Source organism: Cervus canadensis, chromosome 16 (genome assembly GCF_019320065.1).
Source record: "Cervus canadensis isolate Bull #8, Minnesota chromosome 16, ASM1932006v1, whole genome shotgun sequence".
Lineage (NCBI taxonomy): Eukaryota > Metazoa > Chordata > Mammalia > Artiodactyla > Cervidae > Cervus > Cervus canadensis.
In genome coordinates, this window is record NC_057401.1 from 39,635,169 (window position 1) to 39,660,073 (window position 24,905).

General features: G+C 43.8%; 1 protein-coding gene across 9 annotated transcripts in view; it reads right to left on the reverse strand.

Annotated features, from left to right (window-relative positions):
* PDZD2 (PDZ domain containing 2) overlaps positions 1–24,905 on the reverse strand; it is a 397,356-nt gene that overhangs the window by 123,848 nt on the left and 248,603 nt on the right. The window contains exon 1 of one of the 9 annotated variants that reach the window (XM_043488430.1): positions 21,842–22,291. The exons of the other annotated variants lie outside the window; for them this stretch is intronic. The gene's annotated coding sequence lies outside the window, so the exon portion shown is untranslated. Of the gene's footprint in view, positions 1–21,841; positions 22,292–24,905 lie in introns of those variants that run through there. 9 annotated transcript variants of the gene reach the window in all.

Consider the following 24,905-nt stretch of genomic DNA (forward strand, 5'->3'; position numbering starts at 1 on the left):
GAGAAAGGGACAACAGAGGCTGAGATGGTTGGATAGCATCACCCACTCAGTGGACATGAGTTTGAGCAAAGTCCAGAAGCTGGTGAAGGACAGGGAAACCTGGCGTGCTACAAGCAGTCCATGGGGTTGCAAAGAGTCGGACATGCCTGAGTGACTGAACAACAACTAGATAAGAACATACTGATTTAGAATGAATCCTAAATTCAATAAGAGTGTCCTTATAAGAGTCAGAAAGGAACCAGGAGAGACCCAGAGAAGAGGGGATGTGAGGGTGGAGGGTGGAGGCTGGAGGGAGGGGTCTACAAGGCAAGAGATGCTGGGGGTTATGGAAGACTGGTAGCTGAGGGAGAGGCGGGGGATAATTTCCTCCTCAGAGCCCTCAGAAGTAACCAGCTATGCTGACCACTTGATTTCAAACTGCTAGCCTTCACAACTGTGAGAAAATAGATTCCTGCTTGAAGTACTGGAATCTGTGGTGCTTTATTACATAGTCCTGGGAACAAATGTAGCCTCCTCCCCTCCTTTTAGCTTTGCCAAGAGGTTCTGACTCTTAGATTTCTTTCGTAATGAGAGGCAAAGTTGTAAAACCTCTAAAATCTGCTTAAAATAATTCTTATCATGATTTGCACGGTATGACACAAGAAATGTTCACATATTGAAGTATGGGGAAGTCATTCATTATGGCTCACATGTGAGTTGACCTGAATTTTATGCTAACAGCCTGGCTGTTTGCGGCCTATCAAGTATACATTATACATCGGCTTTAATTATTAAAGAAAAGGGAGCACTGGCCAGAAGTAAACAATGCCTGTGCAAAAATAAATGTTAAATGCCTCCCTTCCTGAGACACCAATGCTGGGATAAGACTCTCTTCCTAGGTGCCAAGGCCACGCCGACTCACTCTGTATGTGCTGATTTTCCTCCCCTCAACTGTGAAGGAATCCCTTCAACTGTTTAGTATCCTTGACTTATCTGATGTTCTTTGTTCTGACAAGATATAAAACTGTGCTAAAAACCATGCTTCTCCAGAGCAGTTCCTCCGAGTTATATGAGAAGTTGTCTTCCAGACTATAGTCCTCAGTTTAGCTCAAATCAAACTGCATCCTATTCATATCATAGATGGCTTATTGATTATTTTTGTCAACACTTAAAAACAATCTTTAAAAACATCAAGACAAACTTCCCTATTTCACAACTAATATGTATTGTGTCATTTCTTTGGATTAATTCATAAGAACAAAGATGATTTACTGACTCAAACTTAAATAATATACATCATTTTTAAATATTTAAATATATATTTTAAAGTACAGAGATACCTATGATATCAAGAACAGAAACCAAGACAAAGTAAAACAAAACCAAGTCCTGCCATTTAAGTCCTTGGATGTTTAGAGTTTTTTGCATTTGAACTGTATTAAATATTTTGGTTTGTTTTTCAAGTTATGATGTTTGGCATCTAGTTAACAGCAAGAGAGAAATTTTCAGCTGCAACTGTAATCACATGTCTTCAAACAACACATCACAGGGGTGAATAGTCTTTAATAAATAGTAGCTACCTTGGATAGAACAAGAGACAGCTGTTATGGAGGAATTTTGATCATATGAAATGTAACCTAAAGATGCAGTGAACATCTTCTTAAAGAGAATCACTACTGTTACATTCCTTGTGAATTTGAATCACCAGTGTCCCCTTATCCTTGCCATTCATGATTCACTAAAGGCACAAAGACAAAATAATTTAGGACCATGCAGTGGAAAAAACCACTGTGGTGGCTAGAGCACATCATCTGTGAGATGAACTGGGTATCTCAGTCCTAAGAACAATTGATTATTTTCCTATTCAGTATCTGCTTTGAGATTCTCAAACCATCTTAGAGACAGGAATGATTAAATGATTTTCTTTCCCTTGACTTTCAACCATGCATTTCAAATTGACTCCAGGACCACCTTTAATAGCCTGAACTTCAGGAACGCCTCTGCAAACTCCAGGTAAATTCCCTGTCACAGGTTTGTGATGTTCGACCTCCTTGCCTCAGGGTGGGGTCTTGTGGTACAGTGAGCATCAGAGAGCTTGAACCACAGGTTGTTGATTTGCCTCTGGGTCAGAGCCAACAGGAACTACTTGTGTTGTCATTTCAGCCTCGTTCCTCACTAGACACAATTCAGAGGGTATTTAGAAAGCAAACAAACCCAATAAAGATGTCAATAAGTATTAGCCATGCTTCACTCAGATTTCTAAAGGACCCTAAACCTTGGAATGGACTCGTTTCCTCTTTGTCCTTTCTCCTAAGGCATCTGACAGGTGATCAGAGCACATGTTTTAAGTTGCTAGCCACCCCTCCATTTTCCTGAAGCACAGAATGGACTGCCATCTTGTTAGCCAAGCATGGACAGACATGTTACATAACAGAATCAAAGACTTCAGTCATTTGCATGGCTCAGGCCTCACCCAAAAGTTCTTGGGAAGGGAGGAGTCTCTATTTATACCTGCTTTAAGACATGCCTACATTTCTAATGGGTGCCTTCATCTAACAAGACCGTTTTCCCTTCCGTATACAAACAAAGTTTCGATTTGCTGCTCACACCTATATATACATAGGGGAGAACAGGGGGAAAGACCAAGAGAACAGTGTTAAGCAGTGTATCAAGGGAAGGATAAAAGACCCTTCCCAACTGTTATGTTGCACAATAGACAGGAAAGTTTAGTACCCTCACTGCTACTATTAATATCACCTTATTTTGGTGTAAGTCTTTACATCTTAGGAAAGTCACTATTAGCAGTTGTATCGTCTTCTGTATCTGACCATTCCAGACTTGTGAGGTGGGTAACAAAAAGGAGGTGGTCTCCAGTCTATAAGCTCAGGGACAGAGACGATGGAGCTTCATGGAGCCCATTTGGTCTCCTGGAGCAGAGCAACAAGAGAGGGTAATGCTGTTTTAGGAGCTAGCTAGACCCCGGCCAGAAGATCTTCCAGAACTCTCCCCAAGCCATAGAAAGGGTGTGATGTTCTCAGGGGAGTGGGCTGGGTTAGCCCCAGAAGCCTATTGGTCAGAAAGGAGGTTTTGGAGCCTGGAAAACCTAGGTTCTGTCACTTATAGTTGTGTGACTTTAGAGCAAATTATGTTTTCCTTTTTGCCTCAGCTTCCTCATCTGAAATGGGTTGCTATGATAAGTAAGTGACATTTAGATGCAAAGCATGAGCCCAAAATACCAATACTTAAAAAATGTTCACAGTGATGACATTCAGTCTACTGGGCTACCTATGGAGAGACGTCAATTAATGACACGTTTAAGTCCCCATTGGTGAAGAGAAGGCACGAAAAACCTACATACATGTGTTTTCAGTTGTGTCTGATTCTTTACGACCCCGTGGACTGTAGCCTGCCACGATCCTCTGACCATGGGATCCACCAGGCAAGAATACTGAAGTGGGTTGCCATGACCTCCTCCAAGGGATCTTCCCGACTCAGGGATCGAACCTGCGTCTCTTATGTCTCCTGCACTGGCAGGTGGGTTCTTTATCACAGGTGTCACCTGGGAAACCCAGAAACCCACATGGCGAAGATGAAAATGCTGGGCAACTGGACACCAGTCCCAGGGCCCTGGCCCATGTGATCAGGGAAAGTTGATTTCACTGTCACCTCAGGAGAGGCTGTCTACCTCCCAAGTAAATCAACTTTCTAACCTGGCATTCTACAGCATCACATGTGAGTCACCCTAATCTCAGAGTCTGGCCCCAGCAAGAAGGAGGTCTGTTTCCAGCCTGGATGGGAGAGAAGTTTGGGGGAGGATGGATACATGTGTATGTGTGGCTGAGTCCCTCTTCTGTCCACCTGAAAAGATCACAACACTGTTAATCAACTAGATTCTGATATAAAATAAAAAGTATAAGATAAAAAGCAAAAAGAGGACTGTTTCAAAGGAGCAAGAGGGCAGGGGAAGTTCTCAGAAACATCTAACACTGTTGGACTCCTTGTTCTATCTCTTTCCAACCCCTAAAGAGGCAGGTCCTCTCTGGAAGTTCCACAGGGCACAGATCCTGGCTATCCTCCAATGTCCGGCCCTGGGCTGATTACACTCAAATTGGCACTTGATGATAAAATGTTTTATGAGTGCTCCAGTGGTTTTTACTTGTGTGTCTTGTCAATCATATCAATTACCTCCGAAATATCAATAACCTCTGATACGCAAATGACACCACCCTTATAGCAGGAAGCGAAAAGGAACTGAAGAGCCTCTTGATGAAAGTGAAAGAGGAGAGTGAAAAAGCTGGCTTAAAACTCAACATTCAAAAAACTAAGATCATGACATCTAGTCCCATCACTTTATGGCAAATAGATGGGGAAACAATGGAAACAATGACAGACTTTATTTTCTTGGCCTCCAAAATCACTGCAGATGATGACCGCAGCCATGAAACTAAAAAATGCTCGCTCCTTGGAAGAAAAGCTATGATCAACCTAGACAGCATATTAAAAAAGCTGAGACATTACTTTGCAGAAAAAAGTCCATCTAGTCAAAGCTATGGTTTTTTCAGTAGTCATGTATGGATGTGAGAGTTGGACCATGAAGAAGGCTGAGCGCTGAAGAATTGATGCTTTTGAATTGTGGTGTTGGAGAAGACTCTGGAGAATCCCTTGGACTGCAAGGCGATCAAGCCAGTCAATCCTAAAGAAAATCAACCCTGAATATTCATTGGAAGGACTGATGCTGAAGCTGAAGCTCCAATACTTTAGCCACCTGATGTGAAGAGCCGATTCACTGGAAAAGACCCTGATGCTGGGGAAGATTGAAGGCGGGAGGAGAAGGGGACAACAGAGGACAAGATGATTGGATGGCATCACTGACTCAATGGATGTGAGTTTGAGCAAGCTCCAGGAAATAGTCAAGTACAGGGAAGCCAGGTGTGCTGTAGTCCATGGGGTCACTAAGAGTCAGACACAACTGAGCGACTGAACAACTTGTCAATCAGCAAGACTGTGTACACTTTGAAGTGGGTGAGTGGCCCTTTTGCAACCTCTTATCCCTGCCTCCCCAGGCCCTCCTCCAGAATATTCCTAGGCACCCTCTAAGCCAACAGTCACAGTCCATTTAAGAGAATCGAATCCTTTATCCTTTGCATTAAGCAATAATGAGGCATGGTAGAGAAATGCATTCAGAATATCAACAAACAACAACAAAGCGATAATTTTCAAAACATTAAGAGAATTTTACAAAAGTACATTTAGACATGGTGCTACATTTTCTAAATGTGAATCACTGTTAAGTGAAGAAAGAGGTTTAAAAATAGTAATCGCTGCTATAATTTATATGCATATTTGCTGTGGTCCACACGCTGTGGTGAGCACACTGAGAAAGTTACACAACTCGTGAACACATTCTTGAAAGAAAAAATGCATATGGTGAAGTATACAGAATAAAACATGAAAATCACTCCGTTGTATCACCCCAAAAACCATTCCTGTAACTTTCAACTTTTATCTTACAGTCATTCTCATCCATAAGTGTTATGGATTCTAACCCATAAGAATCTGAATTCTTGAATTTCTAAGTCTTACTTAGGGGGCTTCAACACCTTAGCTAATATTCTCCTATTTTCTTCTAATACCCTTTAAAAACTGTATTTTTATGTTTATCTCTAGCTCATTTGGAATTTATTTCAAGTGGGACTCCTCTCTAAAAAGTTTTGTCTTTCAATAAAATCCACCAAACAGATTGCCTTCTATCCTCCAGTTTTGAAATGTCTCCCTTTTCATGCACCAAATTTCCTGACATAGATGGGATATTTGGGATTCTCTGCTCTGCTCCACTGGTCCGTCCGTCAGTGCCTGTGCCATTCTGTTTGAATTACCAGAGCTTCAAAGTGTAGCTCACTGTCTGGTGAGAAAGAACACGCCTCGTCTTATTGTTCTTATTTTCCCCCAAATTTCTTGTCTTTCCACTCGCTCCCTTTCCAGATAAATTTTAGTTTATCACTTTAGGTCCCCCAAATCATCATTTTCAGATTTTGATGGAAACTACATGTATTTACAGATAAGATAGGAAGGCTGTATCCTTAAAGGACTGTCTGTAGAGCCCATTTACCAGGTACAGGAACTGTGGTTATAAATACATAATCTGAACAACTGTTCTTTAGTTGAAGATATGACGAGTTAAGGTCACCCCCATTAGAAAGCAAATGGCTAATTCACCCAGTCAGCCCTAGCGGTCAGCTCTGAATCTTTAGAGCCAACCTCCATGCTGTAATCAACATCCCACAAGTTTCCAATTGAGGTTATGAAATCCAAGAAGGTTTTATTTAAAAGTTATTTTTACCAAATCATAACTCAAAAGGTAGACAGAGGTTACAAATTCAGACATTCCCATCACATAATTACTTCAAATCACCCTCTCCCTTCTTTCTAACCTGAATTTCAGAACTGCAGTGTTTATGATACAACTATATATCTCTTGGCACAGATATCTCAGAATTATTACCATAGATATTTAGTGGAACAAGTCCAATTTTAAACTGAAAACAGTACTTTAAAAGATTTTGAAATTCTGGCATCCCTGTTTATGTAATAATTACAATTCAATAAAAAAAGCTATAATATTAAAACAGTGACAGATTTCCTTTAGAGATGCCTGACCAGATTTTTTCCTTAAAAAGAAAAAACAATAAACAGAAGGGTTTAAACTTGTTTTAAAGTGTAATAAGAGATAGAAACAAGATCTGTATTCAAAATAGACAAAAATCTTGTGCTGATGCTTGCGGGCAAAGAAAAAGAAAACATACATACTCTGCCTAAATACTCTTCATATTTTTTCAACCTTTCAGGAAATACTATAAAGATAACAATCTAGCATGTCTGAAGTGTAGAGATCATACATGAGAATAACAGTTTCTCCAACTGATGGACTGTATTTGGCTGAGAATAGAGAAGAAACACAAAATCTCTTTTTCATGAGAAGTTACACAGACCTCTATCTGATGTAACAGCACATTCAAGGAATGAGTGGGTAAATCAACCATGGCTCATCTGTATAATGGAATACTACTTAACAAGGAAAAAGAAGGGACTATGGATACATGTAACAACATGGATGAATCTCAAAGGTATTATGCCAACTGAAAGAAGCAAGACTTAAGTAACTACGTACTATATGATTTCATTTATATGAAATTCTGGAAAAGACACAACAACAGAATGTATCAGTGGTTTCCAAAAGCTGGGGGTAAGGAGAGGATTTTACTACAAAGGGGTGCTTTTTAGCACGATGGAATGGTTCTCCATATTAAGTATGGTGGTAATTCATATGACTTATTTTTGTTAGAATTTATAGACTTGAACAACTAGAAATATCTTCCTTTAGTTCCTTTCTTGTTAGCATTATGTCTCAATTTTATTCTTTAAATGGAGTCCATTTAACCCTTTCTTTTGAGATTTGCTAAAGAGTGCAAGCAAATTATACTTCAATAAACTTATCATCATTATCAACAGTATTTTTGCAAACCAAACCCTGTCTTCCCACACCATCTTCCATCTATCAAAACACAGCAGCTACTTATTTGCTTATAAAGAAAGGATTGACTTAATGAAAGTAAAGTGTACAAAACTCAATCTTCCTTACTGGTTTATGCTCTTCATTTTTCCAGTCATCTGGACATTCTCTATAGTGAATCAAGTTAACCATATTAAATGCTGGTCCTAGGCTCTTGGATTGCAACCTGATCCCATGAGACAAGTCTCACATAGTTTGAAACAAGTCTCACATAATTTCAGCCCAAACCAATGTGTTTTCAGAAACAGTCAACTGAATTTCATGACACAACCAACTAAAGGCACTGCAGTAGCTGACTGCGTTAAGAATAGTATACTGCCCACATCAAAGGAAGGGATAATCCTGTTCTGGATAAGGCTGAAGGTAGAGGGACTGATTTTAAGTGGCAATTCTGTCATGTGATAAGCAACTAACGAGACTAAGGGTATTACCCTGGAGAAGATGATAAGGGTGGGGGGCAGCGGTTAGGAAGGAAATAATGGCTTTACACACAAATACATAAATGGTCATACAAAGACAGGGGTAGACTTCCTCCCGGTGGCCCACTTTATAGGATTAGTACTAATGAGAAGAAGATAAGGAGTGGAAGATATTTGACTTTATGAGACAAAGACTTTGCAAACACTCCAGGCTACCCCTTGATGCAGTGGTGCTTTCTGAAGGAGGAAGGTCACTGAGGATGCGGCAGGTGAGGTTTCAGGTTTGGTGGGAGGCTGGGTGAAAGGGTTTATACAAACAGAAATGACCAACAGTAAGTCCATCACACTGAACTTGGTGGTCAACAAGCTATGTCACATCCAAGAAAGGATGGAGCATCTAGGTATTGAAAGAGAAGAAAGGCAGGAAAAAGGGAAGATGTGGACATGTGAAAAGATGGTGGAGAAAGAGACGACCAACTGAAATGCATTTTGCCTGGTGGTAGGGAAGATGAACGTTTGCCTGGCTATCCAGCATCCAATCATCCTTTGGATTCAGGACAAGTTCCTATTACACGGGAGGTGATGGAGAAGGCACACTTATTCTCTGTCTTCACTCCCAGACACCAGTCCACCAGTTTTCAAACTGTAGGCTCTTGCCTGACTCTGGAACAGATGAGATGGTTGGATGGCATCACCAACTCTATGGACATGAGTTTGAGTAAGCTCCAGGAGCTGGTGATGGACAGGGAAGCGTGGCATGCTGCAGTCCATGGAGTCACAAAGAGCTGGACACGACTGAGCAACTGAACTGACTGTCTGATGAAGACACAGGGATAGATGAAGGCTAGTCACAGGAGTCTAGTAACGGTGGTGGTGGCAGTGTGATGCCCTAAACATACTGCTCCTGTGCTAAGACCTTGGATGTGTTCTTGCTCATTCTTTTGAACCCAGATCTTAATTAACACTTCCCTTGGTTCCTGTGCTACCCAGTACTTTCTCACTAAATTTCACTTCCACTTAAATGAGATAATTGATTTCTATCTTACAACTTCAAAACCCTAACTAATAGGATCACACGGACTGGGTGGGGAAGGGGGGGTTCTAAGAGCTCGTTTACATTATCTTTATGCCATACATGAGGTTGAAACTCTTAACAAACCACACAGCTCCTAATATTGCTTGCACTTGGAGAACTTAAAAAAAAAAAAAGAAAGAAAAAATCAGGTTCCCTATCTCTACCTTGACCCTCTACCCCTAACTGCTTCCAAGATTCTCAAATACTAAATCAGGGCCAAGGGGGAGGAGGAGGAGGAGGAGGAGGAGGAGGGGACGGTAGAAGGTAGAAGCACATTCTTTCCCGCCTTGGGTTTTCTGGGCAGTTCTAATGCAGACTCTTAGCAAGCTGGCATTTGGGTGTCTAAGCAAATGAGAATGACTTGAACCATCGAACACAATTTGTCTGTATTACTAAAGACTTCTAAAATCCTCTTTTCAGACCAGATCTGAGCAGCTTATATGTATGTACAGGCTGAATCTCACCTCTGGCTCTTCTCGTTAGCACACAGCTCCCACATTCCAGTATTCTGGCCTGGAGGATTCCATGGACTGTATGGTCCATGGGGTCGCAAAGAGTCAGACACGACTGAGCGACTTGCACTTTCACTTTCCTCACACAAACCCTCCAGTGCTTCTACTGTGTATGCATGCCTCAGGGAATGAATTTCTCATTCTCCCTGCCTACAGAGATCCTATTTATGCACCAAGGTCCTCTCCCATGAGCTCTTTCCCAGACACTCCAACCTAGGACTTTTCCACAGACTCTTACTATCTCAGAGCTACAAGGGTCCCCTGGGGAGCACAGGCCAGCTATGTCATGCCATTACATCAATACTCTTTTCATCAGAAGTCGTTTCTTACACTTGACTTCAAGGTTTCATTGTACTTCTACCCTGTCCACAGTCCATAAGTTTTCTTTAAGCAACTCCTATAGAGACATATTTGGTGCTTAATATCATTAAGGTTGACTACCACAGACTGATTCCCTCATTCTCAAGCAGTGCTTGCTATTTCTTAGGGAGAAAAAAGAAGCTTTATCCATTTTAGGCTTATCTCTCTGTTGGAACAGTTGCAGAAACTTTTCACAGATATTAGAATCTGTCTGGTTCTTCCTCTAGTCTGGAATGCAAGGTTGAAAACTCTGCCATTCTCAAGATGAAAAATCTTGAAGCATTTTCACCACTCAGAGCAGCAGGAGAGGCATGAAAGACAGTCCCTGCCTTCAAGCAGATGGGAAAACATCCTGTGACATGCACCCACTCGCTCACCCAAACGTTCCTGGCTCTGAAGCACAGCTGGAAAGTGGCCATTAAAGGGCAGAGGGTGTGAAATGATTCACTAATGGGCCATTAGAGCAGCTTTAATCAGGAAATTCAGAAGTGATGTATTTCTGTGAGAGTCTTGATTGTCCTCCCCTCTCCTCCAAGCAAGCCTTCCACTGGGTTATAATAGAATAAAGTATTTCTTCCACCTATAGTGATTCTATTTGGGCCACTCAGCAGAAACAAAGTCTCTGGGGGTAGTACAATAATATTGGTAATGATGAGACCATGTTATAAGTACATAATGCTTTGTACTTTTCTTCCCCAAAGCCCTTCAAATGCATTGTTTTGTTTGACTTCACAATAGCTTTGTAAGGGAGGCAGTGAGAATGATATGATACTCATTTTATAGATGGGGAAGTTGAGACATTGAAGGATGAAGTGTTCCAACCAAGAGCTGGGGTTCCTGGCATTCCAGGGGCCCCAGTGTGCCAGCTGAGGACACTCACATTTTAGTGCTCGAACTGGGGGACAAGGTTTGGGTTCAATGTGGTCCTTACCCTGTGTATGTGGGCATCTGCTTATTGTTGCTCTACTCTGACAAGCTGAGAAACAAGGCCCCCAAGGCTGAGAAGAATGGGTTTTGTCAGGGAGCACAGAGCTTGTACTGGGCATGATCTTCAGATGTTAAGCTAGATGACACCCCTAATGCAGTCAGCCAATTCATCCACTAAGCCTCAGTTTCCTCTCCTTGAAAATGAGGGCTCCGGGCCTGAGATAATGGGTCGACAGCAGTGGTTTCCAAATTTGGCTGACTATAAGAATAAGCCTTTTATCTGAAGAAGAGGGAGGGAAAAAAAGAAACCATTTTATATGATGACAAATGTTCATTACGTGGATGATTTGAGCAAAAAAGAAAAGTACAAACAAGAAGGGAAAAAGCTCTTCAGTCACCATGACCCACTGGTGACAGGACGACGACGACACAAAAACATCTGCAAACAGGTGGCCGCCCGTCTGAGGGGCTTCTCTGCTCCCACGGGATGTCTGACAAGGACAACTCTAGACGCTCACCCGGAACTGGGGGGTGGGGCCTGGCAATCTGTATTTTATGGAAATGCCTCTTGGTTTGGGAATCAGGGGCATCCATACTCTCCGTCCCGAGAGCACAAATAGCGAGAAAGACCTAAAAGAAAACGAGAAGTAAGAAAGAGTAGTAACAGGAGGCGTCCCACTGTGATGGACATGCAGCTGCAGAAGTCCTACCTGCCCTCTTCATGCACGCCCCCTCCTCAGAGAGGATCTGCACACGGGGTGGGGTGGGAAGCCAAGGACACCCAGGAAACATCTGGATCTGGTCCAAAAGGGCAGAGGTGGTCAGGGCCGAAGCACAACAACTGCTGGGTCACCACAACGTGGGAGAGAAAGCAGGGAATAGAAACAGGGCGGGGGAGGGGAGGTCTTCAGGGAATCTAGTCAAGGTGAGCCCAAAGACTGAGGGAATCAGGGTGTGAAGATCTGGTCTTATACGTGAGAGAGAACATAGAGTCTAGGTCCCTGGAACATTCCTCAAGACATATTCCATACAAAGTCCTCATTTTCAACTACCTCTCTCCGGGGAAGATAGCACTAAGATGGCAGAAACAAGCGAACAAAGAAAGTGACAACACATTCAGTCACTGGAAGGATCCTTCCCTCACTAGGAATTAATAACCTGGGTTTTGGATGCCACTCCCCTGGGAGTTTGATTAGCAGGGGTCAGTCCCCAGGTATCTGATAGCCTCTGGTATATGAACAAAATTGGATTTCTGCACCTCTGCAGCCGCCCTGGGCTTCCAAGTAGCTCAGCTGGTAAAGAATCTGCCCGCAACGCAGGGGACCCCGGTTCGATTCCTGGGTTGGGAAGTACCCCTGGAGAAGTGATAGGCTACCCACTCCAGTATTCTTGGGCTTCCTTGGTGGCTCAGACGGTAAAGAATCCACCTGCAATGTAGGAGGCCTGGGTTTGATCCGGGGTTGGGAAGATTCCCTGGAGGAGGGCATGGCAACCCACTCTTAACATTCTTGCCTGGAGAACCCCCATGGACAGAGGAGCCTGGTGGGCTACAGTCCATGGAGTTGCCAAGAGTCAGACACGACTGAGCAGCTAAGCACAGTGCAGCAGCTGCCCTGTGAAGCCGCCCCCCGGGTGCAACACAGAAGTGGTTTCAGGGAGGCTGGCAGCACATCTTCAGGAGGCAACGGGTCAGAACAGGCCTGGGGTGCGGGTGGGGGTTCAGGGGTTAAAGACAGCCGCTCTGGCCACGAAGGCTCAATGACACTTGAGCCCCTCAAACGCTCCACCAAAGGACCTTTCTCCAATTTGTGAATGTCTCATGAGCATCTTACAAAGACATTCAACTTGCATCATCTAATTACACACTTAATAAATCACCCCTGGGGAGAGAAGAAAGCCACATGGTGTTCCTTGAACACAGCACATAGCCACCACGCAGGCACAGGGATGGATGGTAATCTGCCTCCTGCCCGCTCCACATGAGCGGGGCCCAGGCCACAGGCTGCAGGCAGGCATCACCTGGTGCACGTGGGACCCAGGAGACCCACAAATGACCCCTCACAGGGCCACAGCTTCAGCAGCTTCCCGCTTCCCAGAGACACGGATCTCCCCTATGCCCCTCACCTGAGCTGTCTCCCCTTCACTTCACAGCCTGCCAGCTACTCTGGGCTCCCAGAAGACCCAATACAGGACACTTGGAGGCTGAAGTTTGTCCTTTGAGATTCTCCCCCTTTCCCTCTCCTGGGGCATCTCCTCCCACAGCCAAGTGTTACAATAGTTAAGCTATTGCCTACGACTAAGATGGAGAGAAATAATTAAAGGTGAGTGTGGAAAATGCAAGCTTTTCTTTGGATTACTGTGGGCCTCTGCCTTGCTACCCAGGTGGCACAGTGGTAAAGAATCCCCCTGCCAATGCAGGAGATAGAACAGACGCAGATTCGATCCCTGGGTAGGGAAGATCCCCTGGAGTAGGAAATGCAAACCCACTCCAGTATTCATGCCTGAAAAATTCCATGGTCAGAGGAGCCTGGCAGGCTACAGTCTATTGGGTCTCGAAGAGTCAGACATGACTGAGCGCACACGCGCACACATACACACACACACTCTGAATTTGAGAAATGCAGACGTCTCAGGCCCCAACCCAGACTTACTGCATGTGTGCATACGTGTTCAGTTGCTTCAGTCCTGTCTGACTCTTTTCCAGCACTATGAACTGTAGCCCACCAGGCGCCTTTGTACATGGGATTCTCCAGGCAAGAATACTGGAGTGGGTTGCCATGCCCTTCTCCAGGGGATCTTTGAGACCCAGGGATCAAACCCACATCTCCTGAATTTCAGGTGGATTCTTTACTGCTGAGCTACCGGGGAAGCCCAGACCTACTGCATAAAAATCTTCATTTTATCAAGATCCCAGGTGATTCATAGGTTAGAACATGCTCTACAGTCCTGGATTATTTTTTTCCTGGTAAATGAAGATCTAAATAAAGATCAAATGGTTACTTTAAGACAGCTTTTTTCCTTTTCTTGCTTCCTTTCTTTTTTAAAAATATTTTTGTACCATGGGCCTCTGTCTGGTGAAGTCTCAAAATGATATTTTTAAATACATAAAATACCTAGGATTACAAAGAAAGCCAATTATGTTGAAATACAATACCCTAAATATTTTAAAATGTACACTATCAAACCCATGTGCTTTTTTATTAGCACGTTAGGGATATCTATTAACAAATTAATTAACCGATTTTCAAAGGAGTAGTGAGTGTTTGATATCAAAAGATACCCACCCACAAATAGTGTGTACCATTTCTACTAGTGACAAAGACATGAAGACTACAAATACTACTGTGCTTTGTTGTCTGCATCCTTTATTGAAGGAAAACACTACATCTGAACTAGTGTTTAGTGACAACAAACATTTAACTTTCTTCCCTTCCAGGCTTACTGTCCCTACTCCCCCCGAAATCTATTAATAGAATCTAGGTTATTGAGGAGAGGACCTTACACAAAAGCAGTATAGGGAGAGATGCCCCATGTCTCTGATTCTGTTTGTCTGATCTTCGCTGGAGAACAAGCAGGTCAATCACTTTCTTCTCGTATAGCTACTGCATTTGCCTTCCTGGCTTCTGTGAGCTGGCTTCCCCACAAGTTCCCATCGCAGAGCTAAACACTTCGATGTGTAATAAGTACTTCTGATCAAATCCCTTAAGTTGGGATCTAAATATTTCTGAAAGAGACATGCCGGGCTCCACTGTGAATACCATTACACAGAGCCACTAAAATAATCCCATTTTGTAGGAAGCTGCCTTCTTCATCTGCGTAGATACTTCCATACAAATGTGGATTTAATATAGATTACAGACACTGAGTTCTGAAACATTTCCCCTGCTCTGCCAGGGAGCCCGGGGCAGCTCCCTGTCTTCTGGATCACGAGCACCTTTCCAGGAGGGTTTTCTTGCCAAGAATAAGCAACACTTCCCACAGCCATGTCAACTGTGGTTCTCAAAATAAGATCCACTTTCAGAAAAAGCCAACATCGATTTGTCTCTGAATTTCGAAATTGTGCATCTAAGTTGGCCACACCGCTCCATGGGCTATTTTCCCCTCACGCTAACCAAAATGCCGTGAAAGCAAAACGGGACCTAATGCAGCAGCCTTGGGGAGATCATTTGACACTCAGTTTGAACTCTCACAGAAAAGCTGTTACTACACAATGAGGCATTTCTCTAACAAAAACAGCTCATGTCAGTGTGTCTGAACCACAATGCTTACAAAAAAGAAGACAGACCTACACATTTGAGACACAGTCTTACATAAAGATTTATGCTCAGAAACAGCTGTGTTTCCAGATTCATGTGATCACTATGAATTAACTTCTAACTCTGACTTGCAACCCTTCACACACACACAGTCACTCATACTTAGCCTTTCTTCAATAGGTTTGCTCAGGGCTTCCCTGGTGGTAAAGAATCTGCCTGCCAAGCAGGAGACGTGAGTTTGATCCCCAGGTCAGGAAGATCTCCTGGCAAAGGAAATGGCAACCTACTCCAGTATTCTTGCCTGGGAAACCCCATGGACAGAGGAGCCTGGTGAGCTAGGCTCCATGGGGTCACAAAGAGTTGGGCACGACTGAGTGACTAAACAATATCAGGTTTGCTCACCTGAAAAAAGATGACTAAACCTTGCATTTTGAATGTCCCATTATGAGTAAGTTGCATCATCCTTATCTAGTTTTCCACCCATCGTGATTCAGGAGCTCATAATCTAAAGTAATGGAAGAAAAGAAAATAGTCCAGAAGCAGAGGAAACCTCACAGATTAGAGGGGCAATCTGTGGATAGTAAGAGTCTGTCATAGTAAATCACATCAGAATAAAATTGATTTTAAAAAATCAGTACTGTATTATTCACTGTCATGTGGCTTAGAAAGGTTCGATATCTCAGCTCTGAGACTGCTTAGGTTTCGGAGTAACCTGGCGGCTGCTGCTGGAGTAGATGAACTCATAGTTAAAAAAGATTAAAACTGATAATAGATCCTCTCTCCATTCTGAAATCCCAATGACAACAAATGTAATTAATTAAGCCACAGAAATGACTCATGTTTCTCCCAGTGAGAGTTTGAAGTGACTCCACTCACTTTTAAGATGAGGTGTTAAATTGTTGTTACCATAAGAAACTCATTAAGAATGTCTAATTAGCCATAGACACAGAACATCTAAGGCCTCAGCATTTTGCAAACGGCAAGATCTCTACCACACAAAATTTGGTCAGGCCACCAGGACCCCAGCAAAACCCTCACGCATTGAGAGGTCCCCGGGTCCGTGTCTCAGTTTCAGGTTTCCATTCTCTTTTAACCTTCTTTGACTCACTCGAGGGAGAAACTGAAGTCAAGCAAGTTCGAGCCTGTAAAAAGGATTGTGCAAAAGACTCAGCTTTACAAACCCAAACTGCATCCTTCATTTCTGCCACCTTCTTCCCTGCAGTGCTCAGAAGTAATTTTCTGTTTCCCCCTCCAGGTCTTTACTGCTCCCTTGCCAAAACCGTCTTGCATCTGCTACAATAAAATACCTGTGATACTTTTCAAAGCCAGCAGCTTCCTGCCAACAGTCAACCCTCTACCCCACAGGCAGCTGTCTGAGAACTTCAGTCAAAGTGTTGCAAGCTGAAGGTGACGGAATCTGGCAAGTCCAAGGTGGGATTCCTTGGAAGACAGACCTTCCTCTTGCTGATAGAACTAACCGGTCAGCAGGAGAAAATAGGATTCTTTTGCTAAAGGGGCAGATATGGGAGCAGAAGGCAAGAGGAAAGGGTTGCTGCACCATCCAGAGCAACATGATAAATCCTGAGATTCATGCCATTTATAAGGTCAAGTGTGGCACCTGTGAATTCCTTCTCCTTTCCCCCTGGCATGGGTGCTTCCATTCATGTTCTGCTTTGGGTAGGATTCTAAATTGTTCCTTGCAGGACTACTATATATATATATATTTAGTACTACTAAATATATATTTAGTATATATATATATATATATATATTTTTTTTTTTTTTTGGTAGGGGAAGGGAGGACAGCTGGTAAGAATGTTTAAGTTTTTGTTAAAAGGGGAAGGCTTGATGTAATAAACTGTATAAAACAGGAGGCCATCTATCTACCATTCAGGGGGTAACCTGCACTTACTGGTTGGAGGAGTCTCACTGAAACGGGGCGGGGGGGGGGGGCGCTTTTCACCAAACTTATTCCCAAGGGCCACTCTCGCCTTTCCTTAGACTTGCCCTATTCTGTCAATTTCTAACATGGTTTTCATCTTTAAATTTGGGAAGAAAAACAGTGTGGAAGCTAGAAAAGCAAAGAAGACGGTCCAAGAGTGTCTTGTATTAAGACTGCATGATAGGTCCCAAACCTCAAAACTACCAAAAATCTAAACCAGGAGGTGAGCTCTTTTACCAAAGGAGTTACTTTGGATCCTTCTAAGTGCAGAGTTCTTCTGGTACATGTAAAACAGAGCTGAATTGCTTCTTCTGGAGAAGGAAATGGCAACCCACCCCGGTATGCTTGCCTGGAAAATCCCATGGACAGAAGAGCCGGGTGGGCTACAGTCCATGGAGTCACAAGGGTCCAACATGACTAGTCCGACACGACTAAACCACCACCATTGCTTCTTCAGAAAGAGATTAAAAAACGGGGAGGATCTAGCATCCAGGATCACTGATGGGCCTGACTCACTGCACAGGGACCTCATATCTGGACTGAGACAGCCCAGGCCCTGCCCCACTTGAGGCCATCTATAGAGCCATGGTGTGGCTGCACATCCATGCACACCTGGGTGGAACAAATCGAGGGCCCTGGGTCAGACATGCCCACGGGGAGAGGCACACTCAAGCCTGCTCCTTTGCTAAACAGGGCACATGCCACGTCAGTGGAGGCGGACCCTCCACTTTGCTTTGTTGTTCACCGGCCATGGAGAAAAGGCAGAGAAGCTGTTGGGACCTTCAGGGTGAAAGAGATTTTATGCTACACTTCCTAGACTTCACTGCAGGAAATGTATAGAAATCAGGTTTGGAACTGAGAGGGTGCCTTGCCTACAGAAATTCTTAAGGAGTTCTTAACGTGTTGTTTAGTCACTAAGTTGTGTCTGGTTTTTTGTGACTCCATGGATTGTAGCCCTCCAGGCTCCTCTGTCCATGAGATGTCTCAGGCAAGAATACTGCAGTGGGTTGCCCTTTCCTACTCCAGGGGCTCTTTCCGATCCAGGGATCAAACCTGGAACTCTTGCACTAGAGGTAGATTCTTTACCACTGAGCCACCAGGGAAGCCCTCTTAACTTGTATGTGAACACAAAGTGATCTCTGACAGCCACTGAGATGTGAAATTGACTCCCGCCACTGACATGATCATTAGTTCTCTATCTCAGAATCATAACTTCTATTTGCTCAGCTGTTCCTCCCCTTTAGGTCTATACACTTTTGCAACCTATGTACACATCTAGCTTGGTCTTTTATTCTGTTCACCATCAGGAAAAAGCTTATGAGCAGAGGTCAGACTCTGGCTCTGTCCAGAGAACCAAAGAGAGCGGTGAATGGGCCAAGGTTGAGCCAAAGCACTTTGTCCTCCCAACACGCTATAAAAGAGGGGGCTAACTAAGGGCTGCTCATAGCTTGTGCTACACTTCAGCTCCTGATTAGACTTTGTCTCTTGAGGGGCCAGCTTGCTGCTGGGCTCGGAAGTGAAAAGGTCCCTCTCACTGCCTCTAGTGACCAGGCAGCTCTAGGCCTCTGAGCTGCATACCACTTACTCACGCAGACGCCTTCTGAGAAACCAAAGCTGACCCTTCACCTCCACTGAGTCCGGTCACACAGACCACGCTGTCAAGGGTCAGTGTGATCAATTCCCTCATGTGTTGTGATTCCTGATTAACTGCCCTTCACTTGGGGAGCCCAGGCCTCCATTTGGTTGGCTTCCAGTTGAGTTTCAGCAGTTACGCAAATCAGATTTCTGACTGTGTCTGAAATTCTGGTGCATACAGGAATGGCAGGTTGCTTAATCTCTAAATTCAGAGCCAACCCCCTTTCTAAATACAGACAAAGGTGCAGCCTGGCTCACGTGGTCGGTTAAAGGACCCACCCTCGCCAGCTATGACAACCTGACTTATCAAGTGTACTGCCGCCATCTTGTTTTCTAGGTGCCAACTCCCATGGGCACCATATGTACACATTTTCATCCTTCCTCACTTGTTTTCATTCTGTCAAACTCGGCCCTACCCCCATTCTTCTCTACTGACAGCATCCACTTTCCAAATACAGGAGGCTAGATGACTGCAATGTCTTGGAGGAAAAAAAAAATTATACCAGTGTTTTTCTTCTTAAACTACAACATTCTTGTGAAAAAACTTTCCTTTGTTTCTGCAATCCACAGTAAGCTACTTACAAAGGTAAGCTACACATCCAGGCCTGCAGTTTTGACACAAGTTAAAACATGAACAAGGTCACTAGATTTTCCTCTTATTAGAAATGACATTAATAGTGAAATCCCATGCTGGGTCAATGAGAATCGCATGTTCAGGGGTCAGCATAGTTGGCCGAAAGTAAGCGCTCTTATAGCCAATAAGGAAACACTTCTAAATGTGAGAAAACATGATATTCATTTATTTATTTTACAGAAAACATCTTTTTCTTTCCCCCAAAGTGACAACACCAAACAACTCAGATTGTACCTGTCTGGCCCAGCAATCAAATCTGCAAAAGGGGGGAAAGGAAATCAATCATTTCTGAGTGAGATAGCAGAGTTCTGTTCCCCCCTCAGATTCTTTCAGTGGCATGTCTGCCCATGTGATACCTACGCGTGTGTGGTATCTACTACTCATGGGTACCTACACCAGTGGGTTCCCCAATGAGGGGAGAGGGTGAAAATCCAACTGTAGACATAGTTTGCCTGACATTTCTTTCCTAATGTTTGGATCCTGCAGAAAATCCTCAACTTCCTGGCTCCTGAATCTCCCCTTTTGGAGGTAGTCATACCATCTAACACAGACTGAGACAGTAAAATTAGTTTCCAAAATGAACAGCTCATCTGAACTGCCAAAGATGTAATGCGCTGATCAACCTACTGGTCACGCTGCTTCTGAGCGATGTCAATTGAGGTTGGCAAACATCTCCCTCATTGGAAAAGACCCTGATGCTGGGAAAGATTGAGGGCAGGAGGAGAAGGGGACAACAGAGGATGAAATGGTTGGATGGCATCACAGACTCAAGCAAGCTGTAGAAGATGGTGAAGGACAGGGAAGCCTGGCGTGCTGCAGTCCATGGGGTCGCAAAGAGCTGGACATGACTGAGCAACCGAACAACAATAGTCAACGATCCATATTTTAGGTTTTGAAGGCCACATCTGTCTCAGTCCTGTATTTTTTATCTCTTGTCCTGTATTTTTTATCTTCTTTTTCCTTGAAAACGGAAACCACATTCTTAGCTCTGGAGCCATTCAAAAACAGGCTGGGGAAGGCTGGATTTGGCCCACAGGTCACAGTGTGTGACTGCTTCCAGAACAGACCCTAGGAAGGAGTCTGTCTGCCTGCCTGACTTGCCTTAATTCCCTGCAAATAGCACCTGGGACAGACTGGTGTGAAGGACGGGGGACCAGGGGGACTCATGCAAAGGTAGATGGTAGCAAGAGTGGGTGGGGGTGGAGAGGTGTCCTAAAGACCACAGGAGTGCTGCTCCCCCACCCATAAATAGGTCTAGCTGTGGAAGGCTGAAAAGTCAGAGATAAGGTTTGGGCTTGCCTTGACTAAGCACAGCCATCTCCCAGCCCTCCAGGCCTAAAATGCAAAGCCACAGGGCTTGGCCACCACAGCTTGAAGACAACAGTCAGCCAGTGAGCAGTTACCAAAGCAGCTCTCACATCTGCCTTCCCAGACACACCCCTGCGGCTAGCAGGGCATTCTCAAAAATTCCGAGGGTGCGGAACTTATTCTGCTGGAATACAGTTCTCTGCCTGATTCTGACACTCCTGTCATGCTGACCACACATGCCACTTCCAACCTACCCCAGCTCAATTTCATGGCACTCTGACCACTTTAGTGTGGGGGAAATCTAGGTGCAATTATCCAGGCGCCAACCAGAAGCAAAGCCTGGAAACAGTTCAGAAGCCCAGGCTTGCGATGGTCTTTTTTTTTCTGTTCTGCTTCCTTATCACAAGCCCCAACGATGGAAAGGATGCTCTGAGATTCAGCTACAACCGCGGGAGCCACAAAACAGTCCTTAAATTATCCTGGAGTGTGACTGCCACGCTTGGCCCTCCCTGTTTATTTTCTGCTCCCGAGTATGAAGACGGCATGGTGACAATTTCTAGCCCTCTTCCCATCACATCACCATCCCCCCCCCCCCCGCCCGCCCCGACCGCTGCCGCCCCCAGACAAATATTCAGGATCCACACTTTACTCTCACCATTCTTTCCAATTCCCTGACTGAGAAGCAGAGGCAGCCCGCCTTAATGGAGAAAACATTAGTGCATTCAGGCTTCGCTCTGGACCCCAGTCAATTTCTGGACATTTCACAGCTGTTATACATCCACCTCCTTTCTTACAAAAGCTAGTAAAAACTAGCAAACACCTTATGAGCGCTGAAATATGAAAACACAGCAACCTTCAAGCCGGCAAATCAGTTTCTGGTTGGCTATCTTCAAAGTATTTGTTCTAAAACAGTGTCTGTAGCTCGTTGATTCTCTGTCAATTTTTAAATCACTTTTAACTTAAATGTTATATGATTTAGGGAGGCGAATTTTTTTAAGGCAACACCTACAATATAGCTGTCACTTGGTCATCAAACTAGTAACTGAGGAAATCTCTGGCTTGGGCATCATTCAGGCTCTAAGTCTGTTTCTTAGGTCAATATTATCTTCTCATTTCTCATACACTTAAAAAAAACAACAACAAAGAAACCTTGAAAGACGTGTAAATTGTGTGCAGGGAGAAAATGAGACTCTCCTGGCTGCTCAGGTCTCACTCGCCTCCTACCTGCTTCAGGAGCTGACTGGGTGAGCGTTCTCTGCTGTCTTTCACAGCCGTTGACACAGGACAGACTCCAAAGTGTGGTTCGCTTCATTTCCCTTTTCCATTCAGTTCTTTAAAGTCCTGGGTTATTAACTATCAATGAACATGTGAACCCTGCCAGTGCGAGCTCCAACTTCCTGCCAAGTCCCCATACTCTCCGGAGCTCAGGAGTGTGAGCTCTCTCTTGCTGTGTCTCTCTCTCCTCCCTCCTCCTCTCAGCTTCACCTCCTGAGTGCGATGGCCCCACCCACAGCACTCAGATCATTTTTCATTTATGAGTGCATCCTGCTAAACTGTTTGCAACAGGACAAACCAACCCCTGCCCTTCCAGCATCGTGGAACCAGGCTTTGGTTTTCTGGGACCACGGGGGCATCCAACCCTGGCGGAGGTTACCCACACCTTCCTCCTGGAGCTGTCTGTGGATCAGTTCTTTCACCAGCAAAGGAAGCACACCTTGGTGATGGAGTTGAAATGGCTTCGTTCGACACACACCACCACCGCCCACTGAGAAGGGTGTACAATTTCAGGCCAAAGACAACCAGAAATATACTGAGATGTGTACTTCACGTGCTCCCCAAATGTGAAGCCAGCATAAGGGGTCAAGAAGCTTTCCCCTCAGTCACCTAAGGGTTCACAACAAACTATTTTACTTTGCATTTTCTTTCTTTTTTAAAAATTGTTTATTTTTAATTGGAGAATAAGCGTTTTACAATATTGTGTTGGTTTTTTGCCATATATTGACATGAATCAGCTATAGGTATATGCATGTCCCCTCCCTTGTGAACCTCCATTCCACCTCCCACCCCTCTAAGTTGTCACAGAGCATCAGATGTAAGCTCCCTGCAACAGAAAAATTCCACCAGCTCTCTAATTTTACACATGGTGATGCATATGTTTCAGTGTTACTCTCTCAATTCTTCCCACCTTCTCCTTCCCTCCCTGTGTCTACAAGTCTACTTTGCATGGGCTTCCCTTATGGCTCAGCTGGTAAAGAACCTGCCTGCAATGCAGGAGACCTGGGTTTGATCCCTGGGTTGGGAAGATCCCCTGGAGAAGGGAAAGGCTACCCACTCCAGTATTCTGGCCTAGAGAACTCCATGGACTGTATAGTCCATGGGGTCGCAAAGAATCAGACATGACTGAGCGACTTTCACTCTCTTCCTTCCTCCCTGTGTCTACAAGTTTACTTTGCATTTTCTATCAAAGGGCTAGTTCTTATCGTATCCAAATGGGAATAAAAATCAAAACTTTAAATAATTTTCCCATCATGACCTCCAGGCTACAATTTTCCTAATCCAACAGTACTTCTGTTTTCTACCGCAGGACACTACCAGCAAAACCAGAGATTATCAGCCAGCCCTAGAGACTGAATTTTATAGAAATGATTGGATTTTACTCTCTAAGGAAACAGAATGAAAAGAAACCAGGTTTCCATACATAAATCAGGACTTCCACTATGTGTAAAATTCACCTTAAATTCTGCAACTAGAGGAAAAAAGAGTCTTTCATGATCCATCAACCAAAGACAGAGGTCTTTAAAACCCTACAATCATCATGGCAGGTATGAGACTTCACAAACTGTTTAAATGGGAATAATGCTACTAAAATGTCAACCATTCTTCAGAAGCCACACTTGTCAGGAATAAAAGAGCAAATGTTGTCTGTTTGTTGCAATCACCACCATCCGGTCATGTGTCTGGGGACTCCTGGGTTTTAGGACAATTTGTTGTTGTTGTTGTTTTTTTTAGGACAATTTGTTTTTAATCTATATATTCTTTTTAGAGTTTAATCACTACGGATCCCCCCAACAAGGAACACCGGACTGTCATAGCTTGTCCCAAACACCATGGGAGGAAGTTCTTCATTCTTCAAAATTGTTTTTTAAGTGTTTCATATATTTAAAAAAATGATGACTGACTGTCCCAGAAAGTCTGGTTTTCTATGTGTTGCTTGGTTTTGTTGTTTTTTATAATAAGATGGTTAAAATGTCTCCTAGAAAGAAAATGCTATATATTTCTGCACACACTCCAAATCAGGTTACAGTCATCCGAACACCTTAATACCACATCCATGGGAGAAAAAAAAATAAGCCATCTGCCTTTTACAGGTGAGAAAAAGAAAAGTAAGATAAAAAGTCACGGATGTATACATGATGTTTCACTGGTGGGGCACAGAAAACTGACAGGAGGATTAGTGCCAAGTCTCCAAACCCAAACAGGGAATCCAGGGCCAGTCTGAATTTTCACATGCAGTCCAGAGGCCAGAGAGTTGATCATGCAGGTGACCACCTGGGACTTACCTTCCCTGTTCAAGGAAAGTAGTTTAGCTCAGAAGAATAAAATCGGTTGTTTAAAAAAATTTTTTAAAGAAGTGGGGGGAAAAAAGGATGTTAAAATTTTCTTGGCCCGTGACCAAGCCACAGTCTTAACAAAAGGTAAAATTTGCTTATAGAGTATTCTCTTCAGTATTAGTTTATGACATGTGCCAAAAATCTATGGCGGAACCAGTCATTCCACCTTTCTTTTGTCCTATTTTCTCAACAAGTATGGATGATATACCACGCAATTTTGCTTTATGCGGAAATGCTACTACATTTACTCATAAAATGAGCCATGAAGCATGTACTAGAATGCAGCAAGTACAGAGCCATCAGAAACATCCAGCCATCCAAGATTTCAGGGCAGATGAGTTTCTGGTCAAACTGTCCATGTTAAAGAGTCTGGGGCTCAGGAAATCTCTGGTGGGCCAGAGGTTAGGTCCACTGCTGAGGACCCGAGTTCAATCTCTGATTGGGGATCTAAGATCCCTCAAGCCTCAAAGCATGGCCAAATGAAATAAAACAATCAACTTCCGATGTCTGTTAAAGAAATAAAAAGGCATTAAAAAAAGAAGAATCCGGAGCTCTGCTTCCATCTCACCTGCCATGGTTCCTGGGCTTAGAAGACCACGATGCCCTCCCCTTATATTACCTGGGAGGTGCCCCATCTATTACTTAGTTGTACTTTCTCATTGGTGGGGATGTGGAGA